We start from the raw sequence: 23,083 nt of genomic DNA, 5'->3' as shown, positions 1-23,083 counted from the left end.
ACATTTAAATTAAGTGGAACCAAGTTAGATAATCCACTTAAACACACAGACACAAACACAAGAGACGGGCAAAAACAACACAGAGGTCTGCAATCTGATTTGGAAAGTATCTTAGATGGCTACCCTGATGTTCTTTTCTCTTTCCTTAAGAGGAAAAAAACTATCCCTTTGCAAGTACAAATATTACATTTTTAGACAAAAAGAAAAAACACAAAAATTGAATAACATATAGCTTTGTTCTTAAGAAACATGATATGGTTGAAGAAAACAAAACTGATAATCAAGAATGCTTAAGTGCTTAATGCTAATATACTGTCAGAGCACAAAATTTAACATGGTCAATTGTGTTTTATAGAAGATTGGTAAGGGCTTTGAAAATGTTTCACAGTGGAGGAAATACGTAAGTCGACTCCTGAAAGATTAATATGTATTCACTAGAGATACAGACGAGGGGATGTAAGGCAGAGGCAGCAGTTTAAGCTAAGAACACATGGAAAGTAAACAGTAGGGTGCATCTAGACAACTGCAGGTAACCCAGCTGGAGGCACAATAGAAAGAGAAAGTCCGAAATAGAGGAGCCAGGTCATGACCTGAAGCCATAATTAAGAATTTGGATATTTTTCTGTAATTAATACGTGACAATGAGTATATCAAGAACAATGCCAAATTTTTATTACGGCATAGCACCCAAGCACTAGTGTGGATAGGCACTATGCCAAGTACTCGGAAGTTAAAAAGGTTTCATGACAGAAATCATGACTTGGGACCATTGCCCTACTATCTATTAGTACCACCATCCGTACATGTCCTGAACTGCATTAGTCATTGCTTAGTTCAAAAGTCTGAGCACTTTATAATCAACAAAAATCTCCATATTCTAATGTCTTCTCTTGGTTTAAGGACTTTTCCAAGTGATTTTGTCCTTCCTATTTTAAAAATTTTAAAGGTAACTTTTAAAAGATGTCTGCTATGGCTTGAATGTCCCCTCCAAAACTCATGTTGAACTTTAATTGCCATTGTAACTGTATTAATAGGTAGGAATTTTAAGAAGTGATTAGGCCACAGGGCTTTGCCCTCATAAATGGATTAATGTCATTATCATGAAAATGGGTTCATTATCATAGGAATGGGTTCATTATAAAAAAGATGAGTTTGGCTCCCTTTTTGCCTTTCTCTTGCTGACATTCTCTTGCCTGTCCACCTTCTGATATAAAATAATGAAGCAAGAAGGTCCTTACAAGATGCCACCTCCTTGATCTTGGACTTCTCAGCCTTGAGAACCATGATAAATAAATTTCTATTGTTTATAAATCACTCAGCCTGTGGCATTCTGTTATGGCTGTACAAAACAGATTGAGACAATGTTCTTATAAATTTTTCCTCTAACTGGAAAATGCAAATGTGAGTGCAGTGAGGCCAGAGGGGAGAGAGAGCATGGGAGGAGATAATAAAGAGAAAGCTGCTTCAAGCAAACCCCAGATATAAGCAAGACCCATTAAACAGGAAACCCCCAATTTATAACCTAATTTAATACCAGATGATAAATTCTAACAATTCTCAGGTAGTGCTGCTCATAGCTCCCTTTCTTGCCTAATGATATGCAAATAAGTTATCTTCTTGAAGTCCCTTAGTCAACTTTGTTTGGCTTTCAATATTTAATGTCTCATTACACCTATTCATAAACATGAATATACTTAATATTTTACATCTCAATGCACCTTTCAGGAGCATTTAAAAGAAAAACAAGTTCAAGGCCAAAACCAATGTTGGTTCACAGTCACGTGAAATTGGGGGATTGCACTGGATATTCATACAATAAAACTTTTCCAGTGCATAAATAAACCCAACACATATCCTTATCACTGTTGATTGCAGTGGCCCAGTGGCAATCAACCAGTATGCAGAATGGCCCTCTATTTCCTTCCTGAGGCAATCATGAACAAAAGTTTACATCAGTATAGGCAGGGGCTTATTTATAACCAGAAAAAGAAAATCCTTTGTAAAAGTGGGATTCACAAGGTATGTTCCACCTATTCACCATCTAGCTCCCCTAACAATATAGAGCTGACTTTAATCAACTACCAATTCAGGACAGCATAATTATTTTCATCATTTCCTTTCAACTATTACAATGTGTCGCCATTGTGGCAGTAAAGACAGGACGGGAAAGAAAAATAAATGCAGAGATCACAGATACAAGAATGAAACCAGTAAAAAGTGGTAGAAGCTTGTCCTGTCTTTTATATAAAATCTCCCCTAAATACTGGCCTCTATTCTGAGAAAGAAAAGGAAAAAAAATGCATTTTACTTACATTAAAAAGTCAACCAAACTGTGGCCAGAGGAACATATGGAGAAACCCATCTTGAATCTGGGGGTATCTTGGCTCTGTGCTCTGTGGAATGAGGACCTGCATAGGGAGGATGCCCAGGGTACTAACTAAAATAGTGGAAGCCTGTTGGCCCAAATCTGTAAACAAAAGTGTGATGTAGATGAATATGTAGGTTTCAATTTTAACTGGATGTTGGAACTTCCTGGACTTTTCCCATAAGAGCAACAATTATTTCCAGTTAGCTTCATAAAAGGGGGTGTTCCTCAGCTCCCTTACCTGAGGCAGCTTGAATCAGGAGGGAAGTTCTGCAGGAACAGCTGCAACCAAAGCCAGTAATGAAAGTGTTGCATCTTCCCTGTCCAGAGGAGGGCGCCAAAATGAGTTTCTGCTTTTCTCCCTATCCATTAGTTTGCCCCATGCTCTGGTTGTGAAGCATCTAGTTCTCCACTTTGCAGGCCAAGAGGTAGCCAAAGACAACGGTAAAGTAAGCTTGAATGTTTAATCAGTTGCATATATTGTTTGTTAAAGCCCGAGACAAAAAACCTAAGACAAGTCAGGTGGCAAGTATGTAATCAGTGATGACCCAACCATCACCAACACACTTATAGATCTGTATGGCCATTTGGCCAGACCCTCGAACAAGCATAAAGTAAATTTCTATTCCTTGTTATAGAAACAGATTCAACCTTATTACTTGTCTTCAGTCAGGATCAGAGAAAATATTAACCTAAACTAGAAGACGTTAATTTTTAATAACATTTGACAAGAATGTAGGATACCACTTAAAAGGTAGATGCAAAAAGGGGGACTCATCAGAGAAACAAAAAGAGGTGTCCATGACTCTATCAATAATTCTTTCAATGAATCCATATATAGCTTTATGAAAGACGTGTGAATCAAGACATCATTTGTTGAATGATTGATTTCTTATTAGCCCAAATTAGTCTTGTTCTATTTGAAAATTAACTTTTTAAGATTATATCAATATAACAACAAAACAAGAATTGGTTTGAACAGTTTTATCAACCAATTAGACAACTGAAGTTTTGTTTGGGGTTTTCAAAGAACAAAAAGGGTCAATAATAAAACAATACAGCACAGGTGCTGAAAATAGCTACACTTTTCAACCAGTTGTGTTACAATCATCTAGACATAGCATAAGTGAGCTGAATTGAAGATAACAGACTTTTTATTGCAAGACCATTGTAACATGCAATTATTAAAATTCATTAATAGTTGGGCCAATGCAATTTCACTATCTCTGATAGATTTCAAGCATTATTTTTAATGGCCTTCACTCTTGTCATTTCAGTTAGAACTGCATGAACACCAGTTTAGTGGAACAACACACAGTCCTTTTTTATGAGATTAAGTTCTTGGCTTTAATAACAGGTCCCAAAGGAGTAAACTGCTAAATACAGAAGACCAGATGCCTCTACAAACACTATTTAGAAATCCATACCTTTTAGAGGATTTGTTTTAATAGATTTCTATGTTTTTAATGCCAGAAAAACATAGCACATTAAACAGGGGTTTTAATTACATTATACTCCATAGCACTGGGCTTTTCTGAAAGGAAGAACCCAGAGCATGGTTGTAAAATGGCTACATGGAAAAGATGGAACACAAGTATTATCTGATCTTAAAATCATCTTTTTCTCAGTCTTTGGAAAGTACAATCAGGAAAAAGTGGGCTTCTTACTTCTTCATCCACTGCTAAAGCAGCAAATACTGTTGACGGTACATCTAAATACCATCAAAATCCACTCCCTTGCTTCCATTTCCATAGGTTTTGCATGATTCAAACTTCAACAGCAGTGCAAACAATAATTAGAATCATTACAACACCGGCCTTTCCCCCCTCACCCTTGTTTAACTTTTTCCTCATATAATTCATCCTCCATGCTGTTTCCAATTCTTTATATATATATATATATATATATATATATACACACACACACATACACACTTACATAAGCTATATAAGTCATATACAACTTATATACTTTTATATATAGATACATAAGTATATATACTTTTATATATATAAGTATATATCTATATATAGTTTTATATATAGATATATAAGTATATATCTATTCTTATTTTACATTATATATCTATATCTATATCTATATCTATATCTATATCTATATACACACACCTTACTAACTGACTCCTCAACCTTCAAGTTAAACAAACTAAAAACATCTTTAGATGTCATATAAGGCTTTTCATAATCTGACTTCGACTTATAATTATATTTCTTTCTCTTCCTCTTCTCCTTTCCTTACCTCCTCTTCTCACTCCCTCTCTCCCTCTCTGTCTCTGCCTCTCTTCCCACCTCCATTGTCTTTCTCAAATAACCTTGCCTCTACATCCTATAGTCCTGCCATGTAGAACTAAAGGCCATTTCCAAATAATACAAATAACTCTGTACCTTTAGACCATATACCTGGAATATTATTTGTTCCTGCCTCTGGCTGGAATAATCCTTCAAAACTAATTCAAATTTTTATTATCCTTCTGTAAATTCACCCCTGCTCATTAAAGCTTTTTTATTAGTTTCTAGTTAGATGTTTTTATACTGTTTGGTTATATGACACTTTATTCAAACTTTATCATTTCACTGAATATTATTATTTATTATTTCTCATCCCTGCTTCCTAACAGTTTCAGAGGTTTTTGAAATGTGTAAATCTAATTTAGGTATTTTAAAATTTCTTGCGCCTCAATATTTATCACACTGTAAGCATATGGTCAATAATGACCACTGGGAAAAAAAAACATATAAATGCAATTTAAGAATTTGGATTTATCTGTAAATGAAACAAAGTTAATATATTTTAATTGTGAAAATCCTCACATGTTATAATAGGTAACAATTTAATTTTTTGCTACCTGATGACCAGTATATCTTAGCCAAAGGGGAAAAAAATGGACCATATTAACAACATACTTTGCAAAACAGATATCTGAGTACCACAGCTATAATTTTGAGTCTAAGAAGCCCCAGAAATAATCAATATCATCAAAGCAGTAAGCTTAGGAGATAAATGGGCAGCTGGTGTCATTCTCCATTCATCATGATATTGTTACAGCAGAGATTGTGCAGAACTATAATCTATTCTGACAGTGCTTACTGATTCAGAACTCTATTGCAGATTTTTATAACTTGCATTTTTAAAAATGCATTAGAAACTTTGATTTAGACATTATAGACTATTGAATAAAAGAGACAACCGAATAAGTTATTGTTCTCTTGTGTGTGGCACCACTATACCATGTGCTGACTGGTCTTTTCACAATTTAATGGTTTGTTTACCACCTCCTGCCTGCTGTTCTCATTAAAGCACATCATTTCGTGATTACAAAGTGATAATTTATAGTTTTTCCAAAGGCCAGTTTTATTTTATTTATTTTTATGCTTTATTTAATTATTTTTTTAATGATCCAAAGCCCCACTAGCATACTCATTATTGATACACAACAATCAGGCAACTCAATTTAGTTCTGTGATCTATTGCTACTATCAAGACTTAGAGGAACATTTTGAGCTATTCAGAATGATGAAATTCGTTTTATTATTATTATACTTTAACTTCTAGGGTACATGTGCACAACGTGCAGGTTTTTTACATATGTATACATGTGCCATGTTGGTGTGCTGCACCCATTAACTCGTCATTTACATTAGGTATATCTCCTAATGACTGCCCTCCCCCCCCACCCTACGACAGGCCCCGGTGTGTGATGTTCCCCATCCTGTTTCCAAGAGTTCTCATTGTTCAATTCCCACCTGTGAGTGACAACATGTGGTGTTTGATTTTCTGTCCTTGAAATAGTTTGCTCAGAATGATGGTTTCTAGCTTCATCCATGTCCCTACAAAGGACATGAACTCATCCTTTTTTATGGCTGCATAGTATTCCGTGGTGTATACGTGCCACATTTTCTTAATCCAGTCTACCATTGACGGACATATGGGTTGGTTCCAAGTCTTTGCTATTGTGAATAGTGCCACCATAAACATACATGTGCATGTGTCTTATAGCAGCATGATTTACAATCCTTTGAGTATATATCCAGTAATGGAATTGCTGGGTCAAAGGGTATTTCTAGTTCTAGATCCTTGAGGAATTGCCACACTGTCTTCCACAATGGTTGAACTAGTTTACAGTCCCACCAACAGTGTAAAAGTGTTCCTATTTCTCCACATCCTCTCCAGTACCTGTTGTTTCCTGACTTTGTAATGATCTCCATTCTAACTGGTGTGAGATGGTATCTCATTGCGGTTTTGATTTGCATTTCTCTGATGGCCAGTAATGATGATGAGCATTTTTTCATGTGTCTGTTGGCTGCATAAATGTCTTCTTTTGAGAAGTGTCTGTTCATATCCTTTGCCCACTTTTTGATGAGGTTGTTTGATTTTTTCTGGTAAATTTGTTTAAGTTCTTTCTAGATTCTGGATACTAGTCCTTTGTCAGATGGGTAGATTTTAAAAATTTTCTCCCATTCTGTAGATTGCCTGTTCACTCTGATGGTGGTTTCTTTTGCTGTGCAGAAGCTCTTTCGTTTAATTAGATCCCATTTGTCAATTTTGGCTTTTTTTTCCATAGCTTTTGGTTTTTTAGACATGAAGTCCTTGCCCATGCCTATGTCCTGAATGGTGTTGCCTAGGTTTTATTCTAGGGTTTTTATGGTTTTACGTCTCATATTTAAGTCTTTAGTTAATCTTGAATTAATTTTTGTACAAGGTGTAAGGAAGGGATCCAGTTTCAGCTTTCTACATATGGCTAGCCAATTTTCCCAGCACCATTTATTAAATAGGGAATCCTTTCCCCATTTCTTGTTTTTGTCAGGTTTGTCAAATATCAGATGGTTGTAGATGTGTGGTGTTATTTCCAAGGGCCCTATTCTGATCCATTGGTCTATATCTCTGTTTTGGTACCAGGACCATGCTGTTTTGGTTATTGTGGCCTTGTAGTATAGTTTGAAGTCAGGTGGTGTGATGCCTCCAGCTTTGTTCTTTTGGCTTAGGGTTGTCTTGGCAATGCAGGCTCTTTTTTGGTTCCATATGAACTTTAAAGTTTTTGTTGTTGTTGTTGTTGTTGTTGTTGTTGTTTTTCCAATTCTGCAAAGAAAGTCATTGGTAGCTTGATGGGGATGGCATTGAATCCATAAATTACCTTGGGCAGTATGGCCATTTTCACGATATTGATTCTTCCTATCCATGAGCATGGAATGTTCTTCCATTTGTTTGTGTCCTCTTTTATTTCGTTGAGCAGTGGTTTGTAGTTCTCCTTGAAGAGGTCCTTCACATCCCTTGTAAGTTGGATTCCTAGGTATTTTATTCTCTTTGAAGCAATTGTGAATGGGAGTTCACTCATGATTTGGCTCTCTGTTTGTCTGTTACTGGTGTATAGGAATGCTTGTGTTTTTTGCACATTGATTTTGTATCCTGAGACTTTGCTGAATTTGCTTATCAGCATAAGGAGATTTTGGGCTGAGATGATGGGGTTTTCTAAATATATAATCATGTCATCTGCAAACAGGGACAATTTGACTTCCTCTTTTCCTAATTGAATATCCTTTATTTCTTTCTCTTGCCTCATTGCCCTGGCCAGAACTTCCAACACTATGCTGAATAGGAGTGGTGAGAGAGGGCATCCCTGTCTTGTGCCAGTTTTCAAAGGGAGTGCTTCCAGTTTTTGCCCATTCAGTATGATATTGGCTGTGGGTTTGTCATAAGTAGCTCTTATTAATTTGAGACACGTCCCATCAATACCTAGTTTATTGAGTTTTTCGCATGAAGGCTGTTGAATTTGGTCGATGGCCTTTTCTGCATCTAGTGAGATAAACATGTGGTTTTTGTCTTTGGTTCATTTTACAAGATGGATTACATTTATTGATTTGCGTATGTTGAACCAGCCTTGCATCCCAGGGATGAAGCCAACTTGATTGTGGTGGATAAGCTTTTTGATGTGCTGCTGGATTCGGTTTGCCAGCATTTTATTGAGGATTTTTGCATCGATGTTCATCAGGGATATTGGTCTAAAATTCTCTTTTTTCCCCTGAACGCGCTCGATCTCATCTGATGAAATTTTTAAATCTGACTTGAGAGAAGCAAAATAAGGAAATATCCTATCCAAGCAGAAATACCATTCATTACTTCCTCCTCATCTAATGGCCTTGAGAGTTTCACAACCCATATGCCTAGCAAATACTTTCTAAGTGGCTTCTTAACCCATCAAAATATAGAAGAAATTTACATTTGCTGCTTAATAGCATTCTCTTTTACACAAACATTATACTTGTAAATTGGCTAAGAAAGTATTATTAGGATACACATGTTATCTGCTATTTGCAAATATTCAGAGTTTTACACGTGACTTGTGAAAGTATTTTATTAGTGTCTTTTATTAAAAAAATAAAGTTTATATATATGCTAATTGTCATGTGCCTCAGAGAGATTTTGATGCCAACATGTCAAGAAACTGTAACTAACCTTTGTGACATCAATAATGGAGTTTGATTGAAAAAAAAAATCACAAGCATAACAAATCAATGCTCACAATAAATAAATAAGTTGTTTGCTAGGCCTATGACAGACAAGGCAAGCTCTACTCTCAGAAGCAAAAATTATATATCTAGGAGTCAGAGGTAATTTTAAGAACTATGAAGAAATATGTATTTATTTCTGAAAATATAAGTCTAATATGTAAAAAATATGACAGGTTAAGTAGGTTGATAGGCATATTTTATCATTTAGTCTGTGACATTTTAACATCTTTATCGTTCATTTAAAAACAAGTTTATAAGTGCTTCAGTTTCAGATATTTATTTTAGTTTACTGTACATATCTAGGAAAGGACCCAGATTAGTTAAACCAGTAATGTAATTCGTAAAGAGAAAACAAAACTATAAAGTTTTCTTTTGTGATTTGCTTTGGCCAAAATGAATTACTATAGCCAATATACGTCATCTTAGAAACTTTTCTCCTTGCTTTTATACTGTAATGAGTCTAAGCCTCCCATTCCACAAACAAGCACTATGTAATAAATAATGTCTCAATCTTCATATTGCAGGCATAATTTTCACTCTAAGATTTTCTAAGTCCCAATGTATTACTGTGACATTTGAACCATGGCTAAAAGGTTTAGGTTCTAGAGCATATCCTAGAATATCCATTTAGTTTTAATAGTCTGCCTCACTATTTTTAATTGCCACTTGGTGATTAGTAATGCCTCATCAGAGTATCATAAGGAATAGCTAGTTTTGCAGTGCTCTAAGTAACTCTAAGAAAAGTAAAACACTTATATGTTTAGCATACATTTAGAAAATAATTATATATTTAGGACAATAAAAGATATAATAGGGTTGCTTTAGCGTAATAATACACATTCCCCACAGGCTAAAGTGGGTACCTTATAGCAGAAATCTTAATTCCATCTATTAGTATTCTCTATCCCTGCCAGATGGTCTCAGGTTTTTTCTCAGGTTGGGTTTGATTTATTAGAGTTATTTTTGCTGTAATGCTAAACCCAAGTGTCAACAATCAATACTGCCACATCCACGTGATTTAATAGTCCTCCAATGAGAATTCTCTTTCTCCAGAGGGCATTTTGTCTATACCTGCATTAGTACAATTATGACTGTCAGCTTCCACTATGGTGTTATATTTTCCTCTCTATCCTTCACTAAGGCTTTCAGCTCTTTGAAACCAGACTGTACTATATTCCTCTGATACCTCCACTCCTACTTCCTAACAAATGGTACTTGCATGAAGCCGATATTAAATACATTTAAGTAAATTACTAAGACCTGACAAACTTGAGACAAAATAACACTTGATTCTTTGTGAGACTCTTTCACTTTTTTGCACATCCTGTGAGCAGAGGCACAAACTACCTTTCTTCAAGACTATCTTTCCAAGATTGTGTATGTAACAAACAGCCTTGAAAAACAGAGACAGTGTTTTCTCCAGAGAAAACTTTGGGTTTGTTTACGATTTTGAAAAGATGAATATAGTATCTCCCTCAAGGGCAATAGGCAGGCATGCTTATTGTCCAGCATAAAAAATTGGGGATCCTTAAGCACAAGTTTCCTCTCCTGTTATAAAACCACTGCATGTTCAGGGTTCAACTAGCCTCTTTTCATCACTTGTGGGAAATGGGGATCAAAACAGTATTGCGAACATGATTCTTACGCTGCTTGCTCTTCTGTGATAAACTCTCTCTCATCTTTGACCCAGGGGTCTCATGTCTTCTACAACTATCCAAGAAACTATGGCAAGCTAACTTGTTAGCTGGGTAGCTCAGTAAAATATGGGACCTTTCAAAGACATTGATAGAATCTTAGCAAGAAAAACTGACACAGATGCTGTTATTCTAAAACCTAAGAATTTTAGTTTGAATCAAAATTGGGCAGGAGATTTCGATTAAAATCTAAAAGCAGTTTTGTGTACTGTGCCTCTAATTTTGGCATCTGTCTTTCTGTCTGCACCTCTGCACAGATGCTCTACCAGCACATACCTCACTGACCATACATTTGATGAATATTTATGAAGTGGCTACTATGAAAGGGACACCTGTAACCAGCTCTGCAACATCCTTCTTGTTTTTGTTCTCTAATCTATCATTTAGAGAGTTACCCTGTCTGATCTTATAATTTTCCTACTCAGAATCTTTTGCTGATTTCTCATGGTATCCAGAACCAAATTCTAACCATCACCTTTTCTCCAAAACTTTCCATGAAATTATCCTAATCTACTTCTGAAAGCTGATATTTTACAAACTAATCTTTTGTCAAAAAAGGCACACTCACAACAACCCTAATTTACTTTTCTGTGCTTTCTTACCTCCATGTGTTTGTTCAACCTTTCTGGAAGTCATGTCTCATATCTATATATTAATGTATCTAAAGCATTCATAGCCTTCAGTGCCCATCTTTTCTGGAAAGCGTAACATACTCCACCCTATCAGAATTTATATGCTTCTCTCCTACAATCTTTGCACTGACGTCATTATGCCTATATTACAGTTATTTAGACATTTATGTAACTCTCATATGACTGTATGTTCCTAAAGGATCTATCCATCTTTGTATTTACTAAATTTTACATGTAATAGAATGCCATGTACAGAGTAGGCATTCAATATGTTTTAATTCAACTAAATTATTAATAATTCTGTAACTGGAAATTGTCATCTCTATGTAACATCTGGATGTTTATGTGTCTTTATAGTATGAATCAAGAAGAATGGGCTTCTGCTTCTTATCTACCTAATGCCAGGTAGGAACTATCTAGCTAATGTCATGACAGAGGAGTATAACTCAGTAGGCCGGCTGAATTACCCCTAAATATGTGTTGGGACCTAAAGTATTTGGACTTACTTATAAAGCGGAATAAAAATTTACTTTACAAATATAAAAGTATTATCTTAGTTGTCATCAAAATTTTTAGAGAGAGAACTTTACTCGGGAAAATACTTGGAATATGGAGCATGAGACCCTAATAGTATGATTTGGAAGAGACAGGAAAAATATATTAACAAGAATTTGGGGAAAAGAATGTAAAGTTGAGAGGAGGCGGGAGACACCAAGAAGAGACATGGGCTGGGCAACACTCCGAGAAGCACATCTACTAAGGATGGTGTCAATGAGGAATCACCAATGGAGAATGGCTGAAGACCTTTTATTAACAAAAACAATGTAATCATAAATAGCAGGTAATATTGTTTACTATGTGTCAGGTTCTCATCTAAATCTTATTTATGTATTTATGCATTTATTTGAAGATGGGACCATTATTAGCTGTATATTAAAAATGAGGAAACTGTGTCATTGTAAATTTAAGAATGTTGTTCAAGATCATCCACTACATTAGCTGGATGTAATGGAGTTGGGATTTGATCCCAGGCAGACCAATTTCAAGTCTATTTCCAAATTGGTTGTGTTGCTGTGATATAAATTCCCCCGATTTCAAGTCTTCACAATAAAATGAAATGCCCGTACCAAAATATAGTACTGGCACTACAGGGAATATGAATATATGTGGAATGACTCTAATTTTCCCTTTCCTGACTGTCTGACTAGAGAAGGCAGCAGCATTGGATCAAGTGAAACCTAAGTCTAAACGTCCTAGGAAGTGAGCTGTGCTAAGGGCATGTGTAGACCACCGCTGAAGTCTGAGCTGTTGCTTTAGGGTACAACTAACTCAGGAGCAAATGAAAACCATTTTTAAAATTTTATTTCTTTTATTTTCCTAAAAATTATGTTAGTAGCTATCTGAAAAAGATCGTAAGTTGATATCTAGGTTACCACTGTAGCTCCTGAGTTGGTATTTCAACAATAGTTCTAGGTGCATATTCCTATTTCCCAGAACTCTGGAGAATTTCAGAAACACTAAACATAAATACTCCTATGACAGAGTTATATTAATACACAAAAACATTCTGTGTGACCTCTATTAAACACTGAGTGTACAGCTTAAGTACAGATTCTGGAAAGTCCTAGGCAACTTTCCAAGGTCAAGGGAGATCTAGAAGTGTGTTTGATTTTCTGCTAAGTGTTGTAGCTCTTTTTGGATTCCAATCCACATTATTACTTCATTTTCCAGACCCAGACTTAGGTTGGATAAATATTCCGTAGAGCAAAGAATCATCTTCTTCCCCGCACCTGGACATAGCCCCACACAGGATATGGGAGGTGACCTCTCAGATTTGAATAGCTGAATAGTCATTTCTCAACTGCACTGTTGTTGACTCTTTCTCCCATTAGCTTACAGGGTAGCCTTTTTTCTTCCCTTCTTCTAAGAATTTTCTAAACTAGACACTAGAGTAATGTTGTGATCCTAGATCACTTTCTAATCCAGGTGCACTTATTCCAGGAACCCTCTGGAACCATCAGGCAGAAAAAACAAAAACAACTTTAATTCATTTTCTTTCTCTTGTCAGTCATCTTGTTTCTTTGACCCCAAATTGTTACCCAGATTTACTAAACGTTTTTGGTCATCCTGTGTTATTTTCACATATTTTTTCTTGAACCAATCAGCAAATTATTTTCTAAGTGACATTTTCCGCAATCCCCAAATTTACCTTTCTGCTTATAGGTTATTGTAGTAATATCAGTACTCTTTGTTATTCAATTTGCTCTGATTCCCAAATAGAAAAATAATTTTATTCCTGAAATGAAAATTACTATCAGCAATCATTATCTTTTCTGCTTTCATGATTACCACAGAAGTACCACTCTGTCAATTCTGAGAACACACTGAGTGTTATCAAATCCTCTGGCCCAACTTCTTACCCCTTTGGCCATAAGCTGTCAAAAGGGCAACTGAAAAGGCTACAAGAGAATGCCTTCCCAAAACCCTGTCCCTATACATATGAAGGGCTGAAATTGCAGTATAAATTGATGTTAGGAAAATTGATGTTAACATCTTTGTTTAATTTCCATGTCTGTAAATGAATTTTTCTCACTAATATGGCCTGTATTTTTTAAAAGTTAACAGACACCACTGGTCATCATATCATAATTGTATATAATTAGCAAAGTTCAACTAATTTAAATGATTGCAACTGATTAAAATGAAATGAAGAAATCAAGAATCCAGGATTAACGTATCATCCTTAACTTGCTTCTTTTAGAATAGGACTGAAGAATCAGAAATACATTTCTCTTATTATTCGTACCATAAGAGTTCTGTATGTAATGTGAAATTTATGGGAAAAATGCCCCAAAACACAATAACTGAAAGCGATGAGGCAATCCTTAGAAGTGAGGCTATTTTGAGAAGAAAAGTAGAACTTTAAATAAATTACTGTACTTTTAATATTTTTAAAGAGAGAGGTAGGAATGGAGCAGTGATGCTTGTTTGGAAAAGTAAAATTCCACATGGAATGTTACAAATGAATAGAAATTCAGCAACAGGGGAGAACATAGCACCATATGCTCCTCCCCTGCCCTTTCTGCTGACCTACTCTTTACAAGTGGGTTTGTTTATTTTGTTATTGTTTGTAAATATGATGACCAAAACCAAATAAATTAGTAAAGAAACAGCTCTATGGCATTCTGCAAAGTTAAGAGGTGGGGCAGGCTCTGCCAGCCAGTTAGTTGCTGGGTAATGCTAGAATCTCTGAAGAGGCAAAGAGGGGCTGATCCACCCTCATAGAGCACAGTAAGTGTTCGTTTGAAGTTGAACTGACCACTGCATCCCAAATAATCACCTAGATACCTTTGTAAACTATATTCCTTCCCTCTTTCTTTCCCTCCCTCTCTTCTTTCTTTCCTTCCTTCATTCCTACTACAATGTGTGATTTTGTGTCATTATATTTTGTTTATATAAACAAGTATGTTCCTATTGTCTAGGTGTGGCCAATGGGAACATAAATACCATAAATGCAGGTATCTTGCATATTTTATTCACTGCTTTGTCTGTAGTACCTAGCTCAGTACCCATCACTCAGTAGGACCTCAATAAATATTTGTTAACATGAATAAATACACTTGCATTAAAAGAGACCTTTAATGCATCTTGCGATGATAGGCTATCAGGTGTTACTTTTAAATTGGAATATAAATTTGATTAAGAACAGCATAAATCATTAAATTAGAAAGCTGAGGTGTCTACTTTCCCCCATAACAGTTTATAGCTTTGACCTTGATTCTAACTCCCTTGCACTGTTCTACATAGACAATTTGCTTATGTTTGTATGCGATTTTAATTATTTGATTGAAATATAATTTAAAAATTAAACCATCGAAAACAGATCTTATAGGAATTTGTTCTCAACTTAAAATAAGAAAGTGGAGGAAAGGCTTAGATCTGGACCACATGTTATACCCAGCAGCAATCGACTCAGATCTAGCTATGGCACAAACGGGATGAAGAAAAAAAATCTGCCCAGGCCACCCCCAAGAGAAAAACCTTCAGAAAAACCACAAGAAATAACAGCTTATAAAAACCTGACACAATTTTTCTTGGCTGTCCCAATGGAATAGAATAAATATTTGTCTATCTTTGCTCTTTGCCCATATGAAATAGCAAGACATATTTTGAAATATCCAGTTTAATTAAAATATACCTTTCAGATAAGCCTAAGGAAGTTATAATAAGGGAATATCTGATGTGTTTCATCAAGTTACAAAAATTATCAGGCTAATAAATTAGAGCTTTTAAATCTATGTAGCAGCTTGAACTACAATATTGGTACAAGCTGATCTTACAAGTTGTTCCCTACAGAATAGAGTTAATATGATGAAACCAACCAAAGAAATAGAGAGAAAACGCCCACACTTGTTTTATTTTTCTTGAAGGTAAAATCACCTGCACACATTTCTGTTCAAAGAAAAATGTTCAGTTTCATTTTATTCTCACAGATACAAATGTACTCCATAGAATTGGAACTGCTTCTTTTGTTTCTTGTTCTATGAGAATTAGATTTGCATATTTCAGGACATGTTAAGGTGCTCTCTGTGATTTAGAGAGTTTATAAAAAGGTAATTTGATCTCAAATCATAGTTTTCTTTCTTTATTTCTAATACTGAAAGCTGCATACCCGTCTGAGAAGTGAGCCATGAGAGGAAGACATTAGCTTGCCTTGTATTAGATAATAAAAAAGTTCCACAGGGGATGAGTTACATATTATGACATTGTGTATATAAGGCTCATTTGGATTTAATTCATTACTACCTCATGTTGCACAGGAAAGCAATTTTTAAGCAATAGAAGGGCACTTCATTTGTAAAAGACCCAGATATAACACACAATCAGTTACTGAAGACAGAAACTGATTTCCCAAATCAGGCATATAAAATTTAATATATTTTCTCCAGTTATAATGAAAGGAAAGAGAACTTCAATACCATTTTTTTATAGATAAGAATGATACTTTGTGAAATTTGGAAAGTGAATTTTTGCTTGGGGAGTTGATTACATTTTGATGCCACAAACTGAATAAGTTGAAGAAAATGATTAAGCATTTTTAGTAATATATTTGAAGTATTTGTTAGATACATAGAATATAATTTCAAATACTATGCTTTCATATACTTAATATTACCACATTTTAAAAAATCTGAAATTTTTTAATGAAATAAAGATAATAATGAACATTGGTAATTTCTAAAAATTTCAATATCAATTTTTCATATTATTAGTTAAACCCTAAGGACTGACTAAATTATTCTAGAATTTTACAACTGCAACCATATTACATTGGTTTATTTCAGTTATATAAATCTGTATGTATAAAACAGGGTTCTCCTGAGAAACAGAATGTATAGGATGTGTGTGTGTGTGTGTGTGTGTGTGTGTGTGTTCGTGCTTGTGTATGAAAAGAGCTAGATTGGTTTATTTTAAAGAGTTGACTCACACAATTGTGAATGTTTGGCAAGTCAAAAATCTGCAGGGTGGCTAGCAGGCTAAAGACCCAGGGAAGAACACAGTTTGAGTCCAAAGGCAGTCTGCTGGTTGAATTACCTCTTTTCTGGGAAGGCCAGTCTTTCCCTGTTAAAGCTTGCAACGGATTGGATGAGCCTTACGCACATTATGGATGGTAATCAGCTTTATTCGAAGCCTACTAATTTATATCTCAATCTCATCTTAAAAATGCCTTCACAGAAACATCTAAAATAATATTTGACCAAACATTTGATACCATGTATTAGCCTAGTTGCTACATAAAATTAAACATTACACTGGTCATACAGGCATCTACAATTTGCAAAAATAAAATTACCTATCCATTCAGTGATAGTTTCCCAGGATGGGGCCAGTAGAGTGAGGGTGTTCATCACCTGTTTTTGGTACCTGAATTGCCCAGCAACTTTACTTTCTCTCTCATTAGCTAGAAATATCCATTGGAAAAAATTTTAAGTGACTACAATATTTAATTGATTCGATACATTTTGCATAAATAATCTATTTTAAAATGTATTTTAATTTAAATGTTCCCCTGTAAATCACTCCTATGAGATTATGGAATTAATGGTTTTAGATGAAATTCTCAAATATCTTGCTTAATTTCTAAAGCATGGATTAGGATTTTCAAATTGCAAATTTCAAAGGAATCTTGATTTCATTGACATTAAACAGGAACGTGAAAGAGAGAAGCATACAAACAGTTCTCAACTTTTCCATGTGTAACTTACACCGCACTCTACTGAATGTGATCATTACCAACTTTTCTATAGCATGAGTGTCGGGAAGTCAAATGAATCCACAGGAAATTGACATATCTGATTCTCAAAGTAAAACATTTGTTATTCCCTTGTACTACAACTGACTGATCCTGTTCCTTTTTTGGAACGAATAAGATCAAGAAGTGGATGGATGGAAAAGCATATTATAGTCAATGCCGGAAAAAGATATAAGAAAAATGTGACTAGCTCTAAGACTGATCAATTTTCAGAATAGGCAGCCAGTATCACAGATGATCCTGATATATCTGATGGAAATAGTTCATTGACAGTAGAAGATAATCACTGCAATTATGTAAAATAGATCCCGCTAATTAATACAACATAAATTAGAAAAATTAATGGTTCCAACATTTTGATCCTTAACACTCTAACTTAGTCCTGATGCTTTACATCAGATAGACTTAATAAAAAAGATTAAGAAAAGGACATTTGCTTACTAGGAAAGTAACTAACCTAATCTCAGTTTGTAACCAAATGGATAAAATAATTTGTGTGCATGTGTGAATGCACAGGGGCTGAGGAGGAGAGAGATGGAATCCTTTGAACTTGACCATTAAGAGTAAGAAAGCAAACCTTTAGGCAGAAATGGCCCAGACTGAGACAACCTCTTCCTGAAGCTGAAACTAGCAGGATATAAAAAGACCTGTGAGGGGATCCACTTTGTACCTCCTGAAAACTTGTGATCATGGAAATACCTTTTGTGAAATCTTTATTTTCATTTCTTCTTTATAGAAAAAGAATGCTCTCAAGATTAAATAGAATGTCATTAAAAACTATAGAGTGACTAGCCAAGGGCCTGGAGTATAGTAGACATCCAGCTCATCTTTATGTAAGAGAAAAAAAATCTTCTATCTTCAAAATCAACTTTTTTAGTACATGCTATGAGTACATAAATAAAATTTGTTTAAAAATCAAAGGGATGTGTGTGTGTGTGTGTGTGTGTGTATTCTCAAATATCTTGCTTAATTTCTAAAGCATGGATTAGGATTCGTGTATGTGTGTGTGTATGAATATATAAATATATATAAATCTATATATAAATCTATAAATATATGAATGTATAAAATATGAATTTATATATAAATATACACACATACATACATAGCCATTTATATATATGTGAATCATATATATGTATGATTAAAATTTCAATAAGAGGTATAAATAACCAGAAGTATACATTATTTTCATTTTCAAAAAAAGTGATAATCCTAATGGACATGAAGGCTTATCAAGAAGATCTGTACTCTGGTTCATTTTCTCATGCAGTAAAGACTTACTGAGTGCCTACATGCTGTTTAAACTCTGCCAGACCCATAGTTCTTTCTCCACTGTGAAACAGAAAGTGATTCATGCCAACAAAATGAGAGGAATTGAAGCACTGTGGGTTGCAAAGGGAAATAGAGAATTCAGCTGATGGGATATCAATGAGATTTCCATGAAGGAGTGGGCACCTGAGCCAGATCTCAAACAGTATTTTACAGTATTTTAACAGGTTAAGATGGAGAAAGTTATTGCAGTCAAAGGCCCCACTGTCAACAATCTTTATTCTTCCCATTGGTGGGTGCTGCTTTAGCCAAATACCTAAGGATTGCGAGGGGCATAAGCTTGGATCTGTGAGTTGAATCCAGTTAATACAATTAATGCCATTCTGCATAACACTGAGAAACTCCGAGTTAAGAAGTTGCCTTACTTAAGGTTCAGAGCAATGAAACACTATGCATAATTAAATCAATCTTATCCTATGTATTCCTTTTCTGATTAAACTTCAGACAATGTACATTTGCTATCTGGAGAGATCAACGATAGGATAGCTAATTACTTCCTTTAGGAGCCATCACTCTATTACTGTTAAATTCATTCTGTTATCGTTTGCATACACTGAATTATGTGCATGCATTTACATGTTTTTCTCTAATTAAAATAGCAGTTGCTTTATTGCTTTCTTCATGTCTCCCAATCTTCCTACTCTCATTCACTTTAATACTGAAATTAGAGAGGGACAAAAAACATGAAGAATAGAGAAGACAAAGTACAAAAAATAATAATAATAGGAACAACAATAATGTGAAGAGGGGCCAAAAAAATGGTTGGAAAGTAAGGCTGGAGACTAGAAGAGAACAGTTGCTGATGACATCACCATCATCAAACAACAGCAAAATCTTATGTTTGTACAAAAGCATGTCAGTGAAAAATATATTCTTGTGGGGTCAGAGGAGAGACAAACCACTATTTCGTATTAGCCTTTCTAGTGCCCTGATAACCATAAAAACACTCTGTGGTTCTTCATGGATTCCACAGCCAGTTTACCTATAGGTAAGGACTACCTCGCCTCCCTCATTTAAGACTGGAGGTAATGTATAAGTCGTCAGCTGTCTTGAACAGGAAACTTGCTCAATTATACATTCTTTGGTAAATGAAGTGCCGTGGTTCTTGAATGGAAGGAAGTTAACATGGGTGGCAGGTGTGGAAAGGGAGAGATTAAAAAAATCAGAAAACTGTTTGCACAGGAAAGACATCAACACTGTAACAAGTAAACAAACCTAATGTCTGGGTTAAAAGAAGGGGACAGGAAAGCAGCCCAGGTGCTTATTTTCTTATATCACGGGATGGTAAATTAGTACTGGTGAGAAAGACATAGGTGAAAAAGTTAATTATATATATTTTGTTTCTAGGTAGATTGGACAGAGATTTTCTCCTTTCAGCAGATCAATTTTGTCAGGAAAGACCATAAAAATATACTAAATGTTAAAATGAAGGGTTCTAAGATTTTGAACTCTTTGGCATTACAGAGTGGTCATAAGTTGTGTTTCTTGCTGTTGATAGTTGTCCTGGTAAAATTATGGAATTTATCTTTCCAGAAAAGAAAAATTCATCCCTATAAGTTAAATGAACTTATTTGTATCTTTTGATCCATCATAGCTATATCACAGGATAAGAATGGAAAATCCTCTCTTGTGTACTTCTGATCAATTAATAAGGGCTTTCAAGAATGTTGGGTGGAGAAGGATTCTGAGGCAAGGTCTGAGTACAATGATAAAGAGTGCTATGATTAATGGACATGGAGCATGACACAGGAAGTGGCAGTATATATGCAGTAAATTTGTCATTCCTTTAGTTTAATGTCATTAAAGCCAGATAACCTAATCAAATAGTGTCAATGGTAAAGTTTAATTAGTACTACAGAATGTACCACCCATATTACACATAAGATAACTAAATATACTATTTAGTTGCTGAAAGGGTGTAATGGAGGAAGAAGAGGAGACAGAAGAAAGAGAAAAGGGAGAAGATCATTTGTAAAAGTACATTTAGAAGAACAGAAAACAAACGAGACTTAGGAATCAATTTCAACGTATTACATTAAGTAATTACTAAAATATGCCTATATCTGAAGCAGCATTTTAACTAGGTTTCCAGACAAGATGTTATTCATCATGGTATTGTTGAAGATAATTTAAAACTTTTTTTTTTTTTTTTTTGAGACGGAGTCTCGCTCTGTCGTTTGGCTGGAATGCAGTGGTGGATCTCGGCTCACTGCAACCTCCGCCTCCTGGGTTCCAGCAATTCTCCTGCCTTAGCCTCCCAAGTAGCTGGGACTACAGGCCCATGCCACCATGCCCGGGTAATTTTTGTATTTTTTAATAGAGACCGGGTTTCACCATGTTGGCCAGGATGGTCTCAATCTCTTAACCTCATGATCCGCCTGCTTCGTCCTCCCCAAGTGCTGGGATTACAGGCATGAACCACCGTGCCTGGCCAATTTATAACATTTTCTAAATGTTTTGAAGAGTTAACCCTCAGCTAAGAAAATATGGTCTTTTATATTGCTTATAAAGATCATTTCACAATATAAATTAACTCATGCTTGCTTACTTGTATCAATGATAAAAAATATTGCCCTGTCCAAATAATGCAAACACTTACAAATAGATACATCTCTAGAGATTGTATTTTATTATTTATTCATTTTATTTGTGCAGTCAGAAAATAAAATGTGTCTAGTAAGAGAAATCCAAAGAGATGGGGTACCATACATACTGTGATTGACTGCTTTACTATTATGACATTTTAGTTTCTGAACCTATAAATACCATGGGAAAGAACCAATAAAAGCCACGGGGAAACTCCTTTAAAAAGTAATTCATACATGAGAAATGAAATGCACGTGGTCAATTCATAGAGAAAACCTTTATCAACATTCTTTTTGGCCTATCAAAAACAAATAAAAAATAAGGACCTGGAAGGCTGGTGGCTCTGCAAGACCATTTGGTGACACAAAGCAAACAACTACACAAATTTGAACTCCTTGAAGCTGTGATTTGTTTCCAGGAATTTATCAGAAGGGAATAATTAAATAGGCACACTTGGATTTATGTACAAGAATGTTTACAGAGGAAACCTAAAGGTCCCTTTATAAGAAATAGGTTAAATTACATGACATCCATGTAATGGAATACCAGGCAGTATTTTATGTAGTGATTTAAATCTATATTTATTGGCTTGAAAAGTGATTCTAATATTTTAATTTTAAAAATTCTAAAGCAGGTGTTAAAGAAATATACATGGCCTAATACAATTTTCTGATTGATAGGGAAAGATAGAAGGAAATAACAATGATTTCTAAAAAGAGGTAGGATTATGGATGGTTTTTACTTTATTCTTTATAATTTTCTGTACATATTGCACTTATAATTAGAAAGAACCATAATGATCTTTCCATTAAGAAGAGGAAATTATATTAGCCATAATTAGAAAACAACACATTTTCTCCTTTTTGTCTCACCATTTCACAGCATCGACAGCTGTCAAAGGCAAGCACATTCCTGCCTTCAAAAATAAACTAAACCTCATTAATTTATCCATTCAAATATCTTATTATTACAATATTATATTTTCAAACTATGTTTTGAAGTTTTCAACATACTTAATCTGCTCAGAAATATGCTTATGATCTTCAGAATTTATTAGGTTGATGCAAAAGTAATTGCGGCTTTTGCCATTACTTTCAATGGCAAAACAGCAATTATATATGTGTGTGTATATGTCATTTCTTTAAATAAAAAAATACATTATTAGAGGCTTGGTGGCTTTATTATATAATAGAAATGAAACATTGTACCTGTGACATTCAAGCTTCTTCTAAGTTAAAGAGCTTTCTCAACCATCCTAGGTAAACATGGTTTATACAAGATAACCAGCATCTCAACTGGCTTAAACTGATTAGATTAGGGACAAGCACTTGACAGAGAGTCACGAACATCTTTGGTCCACAAAAGGATAATAATGACATTTCATCCTGGAGAATAGGAATAGAAGAATAGTGTATTGGAGAATATAGCAATTAGCATTGGGAAAAGATGCAAATATAAAAACAAAAGCTAGAATAAATTGCAAAAGGATTAAATCACTTTGGTGATCAACACTTCAATGCAAATCAGAGAATGTGTTTACTCAGGATGAGTTCTCAGCTGAAATTTTTTCTGGTGTGTGCTCTGTGTGTTTTTTTGAGACTCATTTATTCTACAACTGGAGACTTCTCATTTTC

At 34.8% G+C, this 23,083-nt stretch overlaps 1 protein-coding gene and 1 long non-coding RNA gene across 2 annotated transcripts in view; one reads left to right on the top strand and one right to left on the bottom strand.

Annotated features, from left to right (window-relative positions):
- The window catches only part of NAALADL2 (N-acetylated alpha-linked acidic dipeptidase like 2), a 1,375,347-nt gene that overhangs the window by 692,717 nt on the left and 659,547 nt on the right, over nt 1-23,083 (bottom strand). The gene's annotated exons all lie outside the window — the stretch shown is intronic.
- LOC130541382 (uncharacterized) overlaps nt 8,930-23,083 on the top strand; it is a 35,906-nt gene continuing 21,752 nt past the window's right edge. The window contains exons 1-2 of the long non-coding RNA XR_008955428.1: nt 8,930-8,991; nt 11,576-11,623. This is a non-coding gene — a long non-coding RNA (uncharacterized LOC130541382). The remainder of the gene's footprint in view (nt 8,992-11,575; nt 11,624-23,083) is intronic.

Source organism: Pan paniscus, chromosome 2 (assembly GCF_029289425.2).
Source record: "Pan paniscus chromosome 2, NHGRI_mPanPan1-v2.0_pri, whole genome shotgun sequence".
NCBI lineage: Eukaryota > Metazoa > Chordata > Mammalia > Primates > Hominidae > Pan > Pan paniscus.
The sequence above is the reverse complement of the archived record's forward strand: the minus strand, read 5'-3'. Positions and strand labels throughout refer to the sequence as shown.